The sequence below is a fragment of the Micromesistius poutassou genome (assembly GCF_964030765.1).
Source record: "Micromesistius poutassou genome assembly, chromosome: 2".
Taxonomy (NCBI): domain Eukaryota; kingdom Metazoa; phylum Chordata; class Actinopteri; order Gadiformes; family Gadidae; genus Micromesistius; species Micromesistius poutassou.
Genome location: NC_140272.1, coordinates 3934668 through 3947825, shown reverse-complemented (window position 1 = coordinate 3947825; position 13158 = coordinate 3934668).

The following is a 13158-nucleotide window of genomic DNA, read 5'->3' as shown; positions in this document are numbered from 1 at the left end:
AAACCAGTCCGTGACTGAATCAGCACCACTGGGAGATTCACCACAGCGGCGCGGGACGGCCCGTTGTTTACGGACAGACAGACAGAAGAGCCGATATGTTTACGGACAGACAGACAGAAGAGCCGATATGTTTACGGACAGACAGAAGAGCCGATATGTTTACGGACAGACAGTAGAGCCGATATGTTTACGGACAGACAGACAGTAGAGCCGATATGTTTACGGACAGACAGACAGTAGAGCCGATATGTTTACGGACAGACAGTAGAGCCGATATGTTTACGGACAGACAGACAGAAGAGCCGATATGTTTACGGACAGACAGACAGTAGAGCCGATATGTTTACGGACAGACAGAAGAGCCGATATGTTTACGGACAGACAGAAGAGCCGATATGTTTACGGACAGACAGAAGAGCCGATATGTTTACGGACAGACAGTAGAGCCGATATGTTTACGGACAGACAGTAGAGCCGATATGTTTACGGACAGACAGTAGAGCCGATATGTTTACGGACAGACAGAAGAGCCGATATGTTTACGGACAGACAGAAGAGCCGATATGTTTACGGACAGACAGACAGTAGAGCCGATATGTTTACGGACAGACAGTAGAGCCGATATGTTTACGGACAGACAGACAGTAGAGCCGATATGTTTACGGACAGACAGTAGAGCCGATATGTTTACGGACAGACAGACAGTAGAGCCGATATGTTTACGGACAGACAGTAGAGCCGATATGTTTACGGACAGACAGACAGAAGAGCCGATATGTTTACGGACAGACAGACAGTAGAGCCGATATGTTTACGGACAGACAGAAGAGCCGATATGTTTACGGACAGACAGAAGAGCCGATATGTTTACGGACAGACAGAAGAGCCGATATGTTTACGGACAGACAGTAGAGCCGATATGTTTACGGACAGACAGTAGAGCCGATATGTTTACGGACAGACAGTAGAGCCGATATGTTTACGGACAGACAGAAGAGCCGATATGTTTACGGACAGACAGAAGAGCCGATATGTTTACGGACAGACAGTAGAGCCGATATGTTTACGGACAGACAGAAGAGCCGATATGTTTACGGACAGACAGAAGAGCCGATACGTTCGGTGGACCTGGCGGACGTTCCCTCGACAGACAGCGACAGCCTTCATCTCAGGGATGTCGGAAACATTTCCGCTTTTTTTTTTCCCCAGCTTTTTTTTTTCCCCAGCTTTTTTTTTGGTTCCTTCAGCTCTCCTCATCTGGTGCTGTTGTACCACCGGCCCAGAGCGGGTCGTTAGTGTACTGGTCCTGGGGCGACCGAGAGAGAGAGAGCTGCAGCATTCACTTCCTCCCTCCGAAGGAAGGATTATGATTCAGCTTTGTGTCTGCTGTTACAGCAAGTGGAAGAAGGGACGTCTAATTGGATGGTATTGGCTGAGGGTGGGTGGGGGGGGGAGAGATATGGACTCCAACTTTCTCCAACCTAAACACATACTTTCTCCCTCATTTGCATACACTCTCCCTCTCTGTCTCCCTGGGTGTGTAAGTAAACACAAAGCAGAATAAAGTTTAAACACATAAACACAATCCAGGTAGCTCTGCTCTCTCTCCCTCTCTCTCTCTCTCTCTCTCATATATTCCTCAGTGGCTTGTTCCTCCAGACTCTGGGATGTTTCCCTGAAAGGTAATTAAGAGTCGGCGGTGATAGGGGCCCATATGGAGGCCCCTGCGGTTGGGAGCCGGAGCCTCGGACTGGCAGACCAGAGGGAATGCCGGCACTAGTTGCTGCAGCTGCTCGCTCTTGTTTCTCTCTCTCTCTCTCTCTCTCTCTCAGGGGCTTCAGATGGGTTTTTATCGCTCACAGACAGGGCTTCTGGGAGTTGTAGGCCGATCTTTGCGGGCGGAGATTGCTTTGTGTGTTAGCGCTCTCTGGAGAACGTCTGGTCATTTTAAAGAGTCTGGCGCCCGGAATAGGAACTCAACGGGAGGCGTTGGCCGGGCCTCTGCCTGGAGAGCAGGTGTGGAGATGAAGACCCGCCATCACATCATTAGAGCGATAAGAACGGAAGCTCGACGTTTACGACGGCCACCGAGGAACGGCTAAATCATGTGTTTAAACATTACGGGATTAATGCAGGAAAGAACTGAAAGAGCTGGGAGAAGCACACATCTGGCAACACCACATTAGGCTAATGTAAGGGTCTCCTCAGCTCCCCTCCTATCCTCCCCTCCCCTCTTTCAGAGACTTAGGAGGGTGTGTGTGTGTGTGTGTGCCAACACACACACCCAACGGGTGGCATGGGGGCGGCATGGGGCTCAGGAGGCAGAGCGGGTTGGCTGGTGACCCAAAGGTTGCTGGTTCGATCCCCAGCTCCTCCTAGCGTGGAGTGTCGTGGCGTCCCGGAGCGAGACGCCTCACCCTGACTGCTCCTGACCAGCTGGCTGTCGCCCTGCGTGGTCTGACTCCGCCGTCGCCGTGTGAATGCGTGCGTGAATGTGTGAATAAGAGTGTTGAAGAGCGCTTTAAGTGGCCACTGGTTAGAAAAGCTCCAATTACCTCCGCCCACCCCCCCCCCCCCCCCCCACCCCGCCAGCAGACCACGCATAAGCAGTAAGTAGGTGAGGAAAACGGGGTGTGCGATTGGCCGGACGTAAATACATCAGTGGTTTACGAGGCCTTGCTTTGACTGCATCACAAAGCGGGGCTACGGAACGTGCCGCCGCTGCAGAGCGTCAAGCTGTGAGTCTGATTAATGGACAAGAGAAGCTCTGGTGGAGTGGTGGTGGCAGCTCTCTGAGTGGCCGGCGGAGGGGTCCATCATCCCCCCCCCCCCCCCCCCCCTCTCTCTCTCTGCAGTAACGCAGGCAGGAGGAAAACACCGGGTCGCCTCATTAGTCGCCACCGCAGTGTTGATTAAATCCCAGCACACTCCCACCACATTTTACATCACTTTTCCTAGAATACTTAATGTGTTCATTGTGCGATGTGTGAGTGTGTGTGTGTGTGTGTGGCTAACAGGTATTATATGGTAGGTGTGTGTTTGTTTGTGTGTGTGTGTGTTTGTGGGTGTATGTGTACGTCAATATGTGTGTATAGTGGTGGGTGTGTGTGTGAGTGTGTGTGTGTGTGTAAAGTGTGTTGGTGTATGTGTACGTCAGTGTGTGTGTGTGTGTGTGTGTGTGTGTGTGTGTGTGTGTGTGTGTGTGTACGTCAGTGTACGTGCGTGCGTGCGTGTGCGTGCGAGTGTGTGTGTGTGCGTGTCCATGCGCGTCTGTGTGTCTGTGCGTGTGTGTGTGAGTGTGAGTGTGTGCGTGTGTTTAGGTGAGTCTAACTGAGGGTTTCATGGAGGCCTCTCCAGGCTGCTGTTAAGAGCAGCGTTGAAACGAGCAGACGGATTAAAACATTTGTTGTCGCCCAGGAGAGAGGACGACCGCGCCGACGCAGACGACACGGCGGACCCCGTGAGCCGGCCCCCGTGACCCTGGGGGGGGCGGACCATATGCTCCTCCAGGTGGTATCGCCGCCTGATTCAATCGGCCGCAATTCGTCCGTGAAGACGGATGTGAGCTGTCAGGACCAATCAGCCGCGGCCAGGTGCTCCGCCGTGTGCCCGCTGCATCCCTCTCTGAGTCTCCCCGGTCTGTACGGGGACCCGGGGGGGGTCATCTACGGTTATTATCTACGGCCAACTGGGGTGGAGGCTGGAGGGTGAAGATTTTAATTATTCACAGCGTTGTCTGAGGGCTGAGGGCTGAGGGCTAAGGGCCGAGGGCCGAGGGCTACCTGCCGGAGGCCCGGGGGAGAAGATGACTCCTCGTATCCAATTAACAGGTTTAACCCCCGGGACTCAGCTGGGTGTTGATCCCGCTGGTCTGCTGCCCTGGGTTCTCCATCACCACCTTTACGGGCTCGGATTCATCCTCCAGGACTCAAGATCATCAAAGGCTTCCATGAATCTAAATCACCCAGGTGTACATGATCAAAATCACCTGGGTCCATGATTCCAGATCACCGCCGGGATTCAAAATCAACATCATCAATTTTGGATCACCATGACTCCTGATCTCCTTGATTCAAAATCGTGATTCAACATCACCACGATTCCAGTGCACAACGATTGCAGATCACTAGCTGCTGCAGACGGCTCCATGGGCTCTATGCAGACGGCTCTATGGGCTCTATGTAGACGGCTCTGTGGGCTCTATGTAGACGGCTCTATGGGCTCTATGTAGACGGCTCTGTGGGCTCTATGTAGACGGCTCTATGGGCTCTATGCAGACGGCTCTATGGGCTCTATGTAGACGGCTCTATGGGCTCTATGCTGACGGCTCTATGCAGTCCTCTCTGGGGGGGCCCTGCAGTCCTCTCTGGGGGGGCCCTGCAGTCCTCTCTGGGGGCCCTGCAGTCCTCTCTGGGGGGGCCCTGCAGTCCTCTCTGGGGGGGCCCTGCAGTCCTCGCTGGGGGGGCCCTGCAGTCCTCGCTGGGGGGGGCCTGCAGTCCTCTCTGGGGACCCTGCAGTCCTCTCTGGGGGCCCTGCAGTCCTCTCTGGGGGCCCTGCAGTCCTCTCTGGGGGGGCCCTGCAGTCCTCTCTGGGGGGGCCCTGCAGTCCTCTCTGGGGGGGCCCTGCAGTCCTCTCTGGGGGCCCTGCAGTCCTCTCTGGGGGCCCTGCAGTCCTCGCTGGGGGGGCCCTGCAGTCCTCTCTGGGGGGGCCCTGCAGTCCTCTCTGGGGGGGCCCTGCAGTCCTCTCTGGGGGGGGGGCCTGCAGTCCTCTCTGGGGACCCTGCAGTCCTCTCTGGGGGGGGGCCTGCAGTCCTCTCTGGGGGGGCCCTGCAGTCCTCTCTGGGGGGGCCCTGCAGTCCTCTCTGGGGGGGGGGCCTGCAGTCCTCTCTGGGGGGGCCCTGCAGTCCTCTCTGGGGGGGCCCTGCAGTCCTCTCTGGGGGGGCCCTGCAGTCCTCTCTGGGGGGGCCCTGCAGTCCTCTCTGGGGGGGCCGTGCTTGCATCACCCAGACCTCGTTATTGCATATGTCCCGCAGGTAGGACGGATTCCTGAGCAGGCATATTCTATCTCGGGACTTTAACGAATAACAAAAACAAAAAATACAGACAGCATGCAAATATTACACTGCTGATTAAAATGCCAGGCACCGAAATAAACAACCCGCCCAGTAAAGGCACTCCCAAAATACTGCTGGTGTAGGATAAAGTCAACAAATAATCAAATAAACGTAGTGCAACTTTCCATTCCATCACCACCCTATACCCCCAACACACACACACACACACACACACACACACACACACACACACACACACACACACACACACACACAACACACACACACACACACACACACACACACCCCTTTCAATTGCAGACCGCAGCTATCAGTTACGCGTGCTAACAGCTGCTAATAGAAAAACTCCAGCGTTTATTAAGTGGTACACAGAACCAATGCCAGGGGCGGAGTCACCAGTCAACCTTAGGGAGCGTCAACCTGGTAATTCACTCTGAGCACTGACAGGAGGGCTGGGTTTGTTTTGGTCTCCAGCGGGGGACAGAGCAGGGGCAGTGGTCAGTAGGGGACCCCCCCCATGGGGCAGATATGGATGGTTTCTAGTTTATTGATGTCTTGTATCTCAGCCTGAGACCTACCAGTGGGCTGGGGGGGCTGATATGTTCTGATGTATGGCGCTAACCCTGTGTCTATCGCTGCAGGACAGTGCACGTGACGGCATTAATGGTGTCAGAACTCCAGTGCATTGTGGGAGCAGCAACGGGTTCTGTGACTCCTCCTTTGTAGAAAGGCGTCACACGACTCGGCTCGGCTCGGGCACACGGATACATTCGTCTCTTTGGAGTCGCTTCACAGGTCTGGACCGGAACCAGGAGCCCCGTTCCGACCAGCTCCAAAACAAACATGTGGACATGGGTGTGTGCAAATACACACACACACACACACACACACACACACACACACACACACACACACACACACACACACACACACACACACACACACACACACACCCGGACTCCCGAAATCAAATGAACACACAAGGACGAGGCGTGGATCAAAGGGTTGGCCGTGCGTGTCTATAACGTTGTGATTTCATGAGCCGGCCGTCCCCGTCGTCATTTAAATGCCGCCGCCGTCTGCGTCCGCAGATCAAAGGGGGGGGGGGGGGTGCACCTGCCGGGCCGCCATCAGCCCTGCATATTCACGCTCATTTGAAGACAATACCCTATGACCGCAGGCGGCCCCATCTGAAGTCCGCACGCGCGAGTTTATTAACTCCGTCCCGGGCGGTCGGCAGCGGTCGGGTCTCCAGGCGTGCGGTGGTACCGGGTTACGTCGTTAAGTCCGGACATTTCCCTTTTAATTGAAGCACCGCCGGCGATACAGTATAAACGATCCCATCTCCCCGGTGGATCATGTGGGCGATGGGGGGGGGGGGGGGGGGCCTGCGTGTCTCCGAGCGGCTGTGTGACATTGGGCGCGACGCCGCAGACGGCCGCCGTGCCTTGGCCGCCTCGCTCGCCCCTCGCTCGCCCCTCCCTCGACTCCTCTGCCCTTCACAGCCTCCGCCGGCGCGGCCATTAGAACACACGGCTAATGTGATGCTAATGCCTTAATGTAGCTCGATTTAGCGTCCTCCCGGCCCTCGCCTGGCCTCCTTCGGAATGTGTGGGTTGTGCACATGCACGCACGCACATAGACAGACACACACACACACACACAGACTCCTAGACAGATAGACATGCACACACCCTGCAGGCAAAAAACGGGCACACATCCACAAGACAAGCACACACGCGCAGACACCCGGAAACTGCGCTCATACACACACAAATGTAGGACACACACACACACACACGCAGGACAAATACAAACAAAGACACCCCAGTAAAACACACACACACACACACACACACACACACACGCTGCTGTCATGAGACCACACCCCTCAGCCCCGACCGAACCGCTGCAGTCCGGCCCCCGGCGTTAACGGGTTTACAGAGAACAAGCAGGCCAGCGCTGCTCCACGCGGCTAACCGCAGCCCCTCCTCCTCCTCCTCCTCCTCCTCCTCCTCCTCCTCCTCCTCCTCCTCCTCCTCCTCCGCCGTAGCCCCCAGACCACCGGTCCATCTCCACGGGAGAGCGGGGAGCGGGGGAGCGACCGTGCCCCGGCGGCGTGTCCACACGGGGCGCCCGCCTGTTTGTGGAGGCGCCGGGTGTTTTGTCTGCGGCGGTGCGTCCGGGAACGTCCATCATCGCTCGACATCAGATGGCGGGTCAACCCGGAGGGAAGAGCGTCGCCGGCGGCGGTGAGCCGGAGACGAGCCGAGACTCCTCCTGTGTTCTAATGAGCCGCTCTCACCCCGCGGCCGGCGCGGCGCCACGTGACACTCCGACGGGAATGTCTGTAGGAATACGGATTCTGTGTCTGTGAAGGACGGCGGCGGTCCTCCTCTTCCCCTGGCTCCTCGTGTCAAACTACTCATTTGCAAAACATTTTGGATCATGAGGAGGAGAAGTGCTAATATCAAATCATCATTTCAACATCACTTTTGAATTGCATCTTTTTTTCACCAAACGTTTGGCATCGGGGCAAATACAAAGCGGACAACCCATCTGTGAAGGGGTGATTCAGATTCTGTCTTTGTGAAGGACGGCGGTGAGCTTCCCCTTCCCCTGGCTCCTCCTGCTCCTCGTGGCTACTGCTGTGTTATTGGGTTATTCTTAATGCAGGGGTGCTAAGGAGCAGGGAGGCGTGAGGGCATCCTGCTCAGACGCCTCCAGAGTCCAGACGGACTGCGGACATTGTGGTTCAACCCCCCACGACTCCCCCGCTCCCTCCAATCCATTATCAGCAGCCGATCAAAACCAGGCGGTAATGGCAAACACACACACACACACACACACACACACACACACACACACACACACACACACACACACACACACACACACACACACACACACACACACACACACACACACACACACACACACACACACACACTACTTTATTTTTCTTCAACAACTGGACGGAACATTTCATTGGACGTGTCACATGTTGACAGACACCTCGAGACACGTCTCGATGTGCAGTAAGCAGCCGCAGGCGGGCGGCGAGGTGCAGTCAACGTCCACGTCCTTGAAACCTTTCAGGCTCCTCAAGTCATTGAGATGGCACTCCAGGCCTGTCCGCCGGCCACTTCTCCGCTGGCAGCGGAGGAAGAATGACAGACTAATTAGTCGTCAGAGAACATGAGGGGGCCCAACCAATTGCCGCCGCAGACGGGCGCACGGAGCACAATGGAGCAGCCCGTTGGATTAAGGAGCACCGCCCTCTCCCTCCTCCTCTCTCCCTCATCCCCCTCCTCCCCCTCCTCTCCCCCCTCCTCCTCCCCCTCCTCCCATCCTCTCTCCCTCCTCCCCCTCCGCTCCCTCCTCCTCCTCCTCCCCTCCCTCCTCCCCTCATCCCCCTCCTCCTCCCCCTCTGCTCCCTCCTCCTCCTCCTCCGCTCCCTCCTCCTCCTCCTCCTCCTCCTCCTCCTCCCCCCCTCCTCTCCCCCTCATCCCCCTCCTCCTCCCCCTCCCCCTCCTCCTCCTCCTCCTCCTCCTCCTCTCCCCCCTCCACGGCGACTCCACGCCAACGATGTCACCCAATGAGCACGCTCTTATTATTGTGTGTCCGTTCCGGTCATACGATTTGTTTTCCGCCGCTGACAGGGACGTGATGTGCATGGAGGGAGGGGAAGGACGTTGGTAAAGGCGTGTGAGCTGGGAGAGCGAGTGATTCCTAGTAATTAGCATGTTAACTGTCAAAGCAACAGATCAAGCCCCTGTGCAGATGACCTCGCTGTCGGGAGCCACGTCGCCACACCTTCTGCTCCCTCCCTCCTCCTCGGACCAGTCTCTAGGTGCGACACTGCCCTCTGTTGGCCACCGGCGAGGTGAGGAGGAGGCGTATGGAAGCGTGGACGGCTATGTGTGGAGAGGCTGCTTCACCAGCCACCGCTCCGCCGGACTGACATCGTCACATCACCAGCATGTGCTTTCATGTTCAGACCAACCCCGGACCAGTGAGCCTCTCCATGAATATCCGTCATGAAAAAAACTATCTTTTTACTTTAGTCAAATATTTTCCAAAATGGATTTCTTTTTTTCAACTACTCATTTTTCCGTATGTCAAAACAGTTGGGATCAAGAGGAGGAGAACTGCTAATATCAAACTATCACTTTTGAATTGCACTTTTTTCCTTGCCTTTTTTCACCAAACGTTTGGCATCGGGGGCAAATAAAAAGTGGAAACCCATCTGTGAAGGGGTGATTCTCCTGTCACCCCAACACGGGAGGATTAACTGAAGCCGCGCTGAAGCCAGACCCGTGTTCAGTAATCTGAACAGGCCAGGGAGGCCGGAGAGATAGCACATCCAAGCGTAGACAGATAGGACATCAGACGGACACTTGACCCCTGGACACGCCTGACACCTCAGCAAAGAGAAGCTGTCACAATCTCTTCAGAGCCGTCGCCCAAACTCCAAAGCCGGGATTCCGCCCTGACCCAGTTGAGCGCGCCCGTATGATCCCGGCATTCGAGACAGCCTCAACCCACCGAGGCCGTCCATCACTGACTGCTGTATCTGACAGTGTCAGCCTCTGTTCTGCTGCTGCAAGTTGTACTGCAGACTAGTTAGTGAGTTCCTGGAGGCTTTCAATCCAAAGCAGCTTCAGACAGGGAGATGGACACATGGAATCAAGGAGGCAGGTAGCGGTAGGACATGGATCTCAAGGATGCTTTTCAAGAAAGCTGCCGACCATGGGGATCAAACCCAGTCACCCTGAGATGGGTCGAGATCCAACCACACAGGGGAACCGTTGTGAAGGTGTAGTGAAGACCTTGACCCTCTGAACCCGTCCTCTGCTCAGCAGAGAGCTGCTCAGCCAGCCCCGCCTGGACCTGACGATGACCCGGTGAAATAATAATCCTCCCGTCGTGTGACACATTTTGTGCCTGAAGTAAAAAAACCTCAGTTGAGGGTTTTCATAAAGAGGGTTCACAATAAATAGTTAAAATATGAAATAGTCTTACGGTCCTTTCTAATGAATGAGAAGCAAAGAGAGCCAAGAGACAAATTGTTACCTTCAAATATTTCAAGCAATGGATCCAGAAAGCTCCTTTGGAACCTGATCCGTCATAGCGTTGGTGTGGACCGGCTAGCTCCAGCCACAGTGGGTATAAATAACCGAGGTGTGAAAGGTAATCTGAATCCCCTTGACTGTACATTATTTACCTTTGCACTAAACACCATCCTACTATTACACCAATACGCCTCATTTTCAGAAATGAGTGAAGGACAAACGACACACATCAAATCCGCCCAAACACGGGGCGTAATCTGCATGAGGGTGAGTGTGATATCCTTCCATTTCATCATAACTCAAAGAACAATGGCGTCTTGTTCCAATGCAGAGCTTTGAGGTGCGGGAAGCGGCAGGGCTCCGTCTGAGAGGGAGCCGGCTCGCCACGCAGACACAGGGAACTATTGCCTCCTGCTGCTGGTGCCTTTGTGTTTGCCAGAAGGATATCAGCACAGAGTAAAGAGCGAGAGAGAGGCCCGGTACGCCCCGGCACATTCTGTAAGAGGGAGGAAGCTCTTTGAATCCACGCTGTGACATCTGTTCTGTGCACCCATCGAGAGGTGCGGCTCAGAGCCCAGGCTCAAAGGAAAGGCAGAAGATATACAAACACAAAAAATACCTTTGACAACAAAGGAGAAGCGAGGAGAGGAGGGGAGAGGAGAGGAGAGGAGAGAAGAGAAGAGAAGAGAGGTGGAGGGGAGCGATGAGGGGAGAGGAGAAGAGATGGAGAATGGGAGAAAGCAGGGGAGAGGAGAGGAGATGAGGAGGAGACGAGGCCAAGGGGAGAAGAGTGGAGAGACGGAAGAGGAGAGAAAGAAAGAGAGAAAAGGGATGGAACAGAAGACAAGAGGCGAGGGACCAGAAGGGAAGGGAGGAGGAGAGATGGGAGAGAAGAGGAGAAGAAATGAAAAGGGAGTGAATTATTGCATAAGCTTGATGACTCTCCCCCCTCCCTCCCTCCACCTCCTAAACAAATCTGAACATCCCATGAGCGTGGGGCCGGAGCGTGGTAAATCACCAGACGGGCTGCGTCAGGAGCGGCCCCTCTTCCCTCCCGTCCCTCCTCCCTGACCCATATTTCACCACGCAGCATGCCTCCTCTCCTGGGACCCCCCGCTCCTCCCCCCCCCCGCGCCCCCCTCCAGCCGGAAGCCTCAGTCATCCCCGCTGGCTCCGCCTCCACTCATCACGGCGACGGTAAATCACCGCCCGACTTCTTCAACCGGTCCATCAGCGACACGCTGAGCGTCAACACGCTCGGCGTCTCCGCCACGGGGAGCGTCTGGAGCAGCGCGTGTTCCTCGTCCTCCACCGGGTGCTGTCACGTGGCCAGCGGTGTCTCCGTCACGTGGCCAGCCGTGTCTCCGTCACATGACCAGCCGTGTCTCCATCACCAGCGGTGTCTCCGTCACATGACCAGCCGTGTCTCCGTCACATGACCAGCCGTGTCTCCATCACCAGCGGTGTCTCCGTCACATGACCAGCCGTGTCTCCGTCACATGACCAGCCGTGTCTCCGTCACATGACCAGCCGTGTCTCCGTCACATGACCAGCCGTGTCTCCATCACCAGCGGTGTCTCCGTCACATGACCAGCGGTGTCTCCGTCACCAGCCGTGTCTCCGTCACATGACCAGCCGTGTCTCCGTCACATGACCAGCCGTGTCTCCGTCACATGACCAGCCGTGTCTCCGTCACATGACCAGCCGTGTCTCCGTCACATGACCAGCCGTGTCTCCATCACCAGCGGTGTCTCCGTCACATGACCAGCGGTGTCTCCGTCACCAGCCGTGTCTCCGTCACATGACCAGCCGTGTCTCCGTCACATGACCAGCGGTGTCTCCGTCACCAGCGGTGTCTCCGTCACATGACCAGCCGTGTCTCCGTCACATGACCAGCCGTGTCTCCGTCACCAGTGGTGTCTCCGTCACCAGCCGTGTCTCAAACCAGGGAGCATCCGGCAGTGCATTGTGGGTAATCTGAGGCAGCGGTAGAGCGGCGCAGCGAGCCGTGGGGGCAGAGCGGCAGCGAGCGGCCTCGTCTCCCGGCTAATCCCCCGAGCTAAAGAGAAGGGGAAGCTCACCCCCCCCCCCCCCCCTGCCGCCGCTAACTCTTTTCTCCCAGTTTGTCATTCCTACTTCAAAGCGAACCAGATGAAATCCTCCAAGGTATTAGAAGAGCATCGGATCGGCGGCGCAGCGCTCACCTCCGCCTGACTCACGTCTGCTAAAGTGATGTCTGGAGACAGCGTCCCTTTCACTCTGCGTTCCTCAAGTCCCTGTAGCCTTCACTCGTCAGGAGCTCCGCCGCCCCCCCGGGGACATGACGTCCCCGAGCTGCTCTGGACGGATGGGAGATGGTGGATCTCTGCGATGCCATCGCCTACCCTGTCATTTTAAATGCCGTTAAATGAGCTTGGTCTTTAAGAGCGCTTTGGGCAAAATGGCCGGCAGCCTTGGAGATTGTTAACGGTGGTGGTTCGGGAGAACGCGTCGGTGCTAAACTGTGCATAAATAAATAACATGCGCTCTCGGGAGACTGAAACATCATGGGCCTCGTGCTGGGAGCCATCTTCAGCTGTCTCACTGCCGAGCGTCATAAATACACCAGTTAGCTTAACCTCCAGGGGTTCAGCCGAACAAGGGTTTGTGGGTAAAATCTCAGAGCGCGCGCCTGATGGTAGCAGACACTTCTGCCAGAGCGGCCTAATGACTGGAAGATTAAAGGAAAAGCAAGCGATACAGATCGGCGCTGCCACGTTTATATCTACACCGCAGAGCAGTCGATGGCCGCAGGTGGTCGGTCGTTTGTGTCTGGAGAAGAGATAATTTCAATAATTAGAATTGTTGATTTTCAGAAGAGTTAACACCGCTAAAAGTCGATGTGGCGGGGTCTCTACCGCGATGAGACTGAATATCAGCGCTGCACCGCGACCTGGACGCCCCTCCATCGAACCGACGGGACTGTCTGCGACTCACTATCACACAAACCATCGAGAGGATCCTGATGAA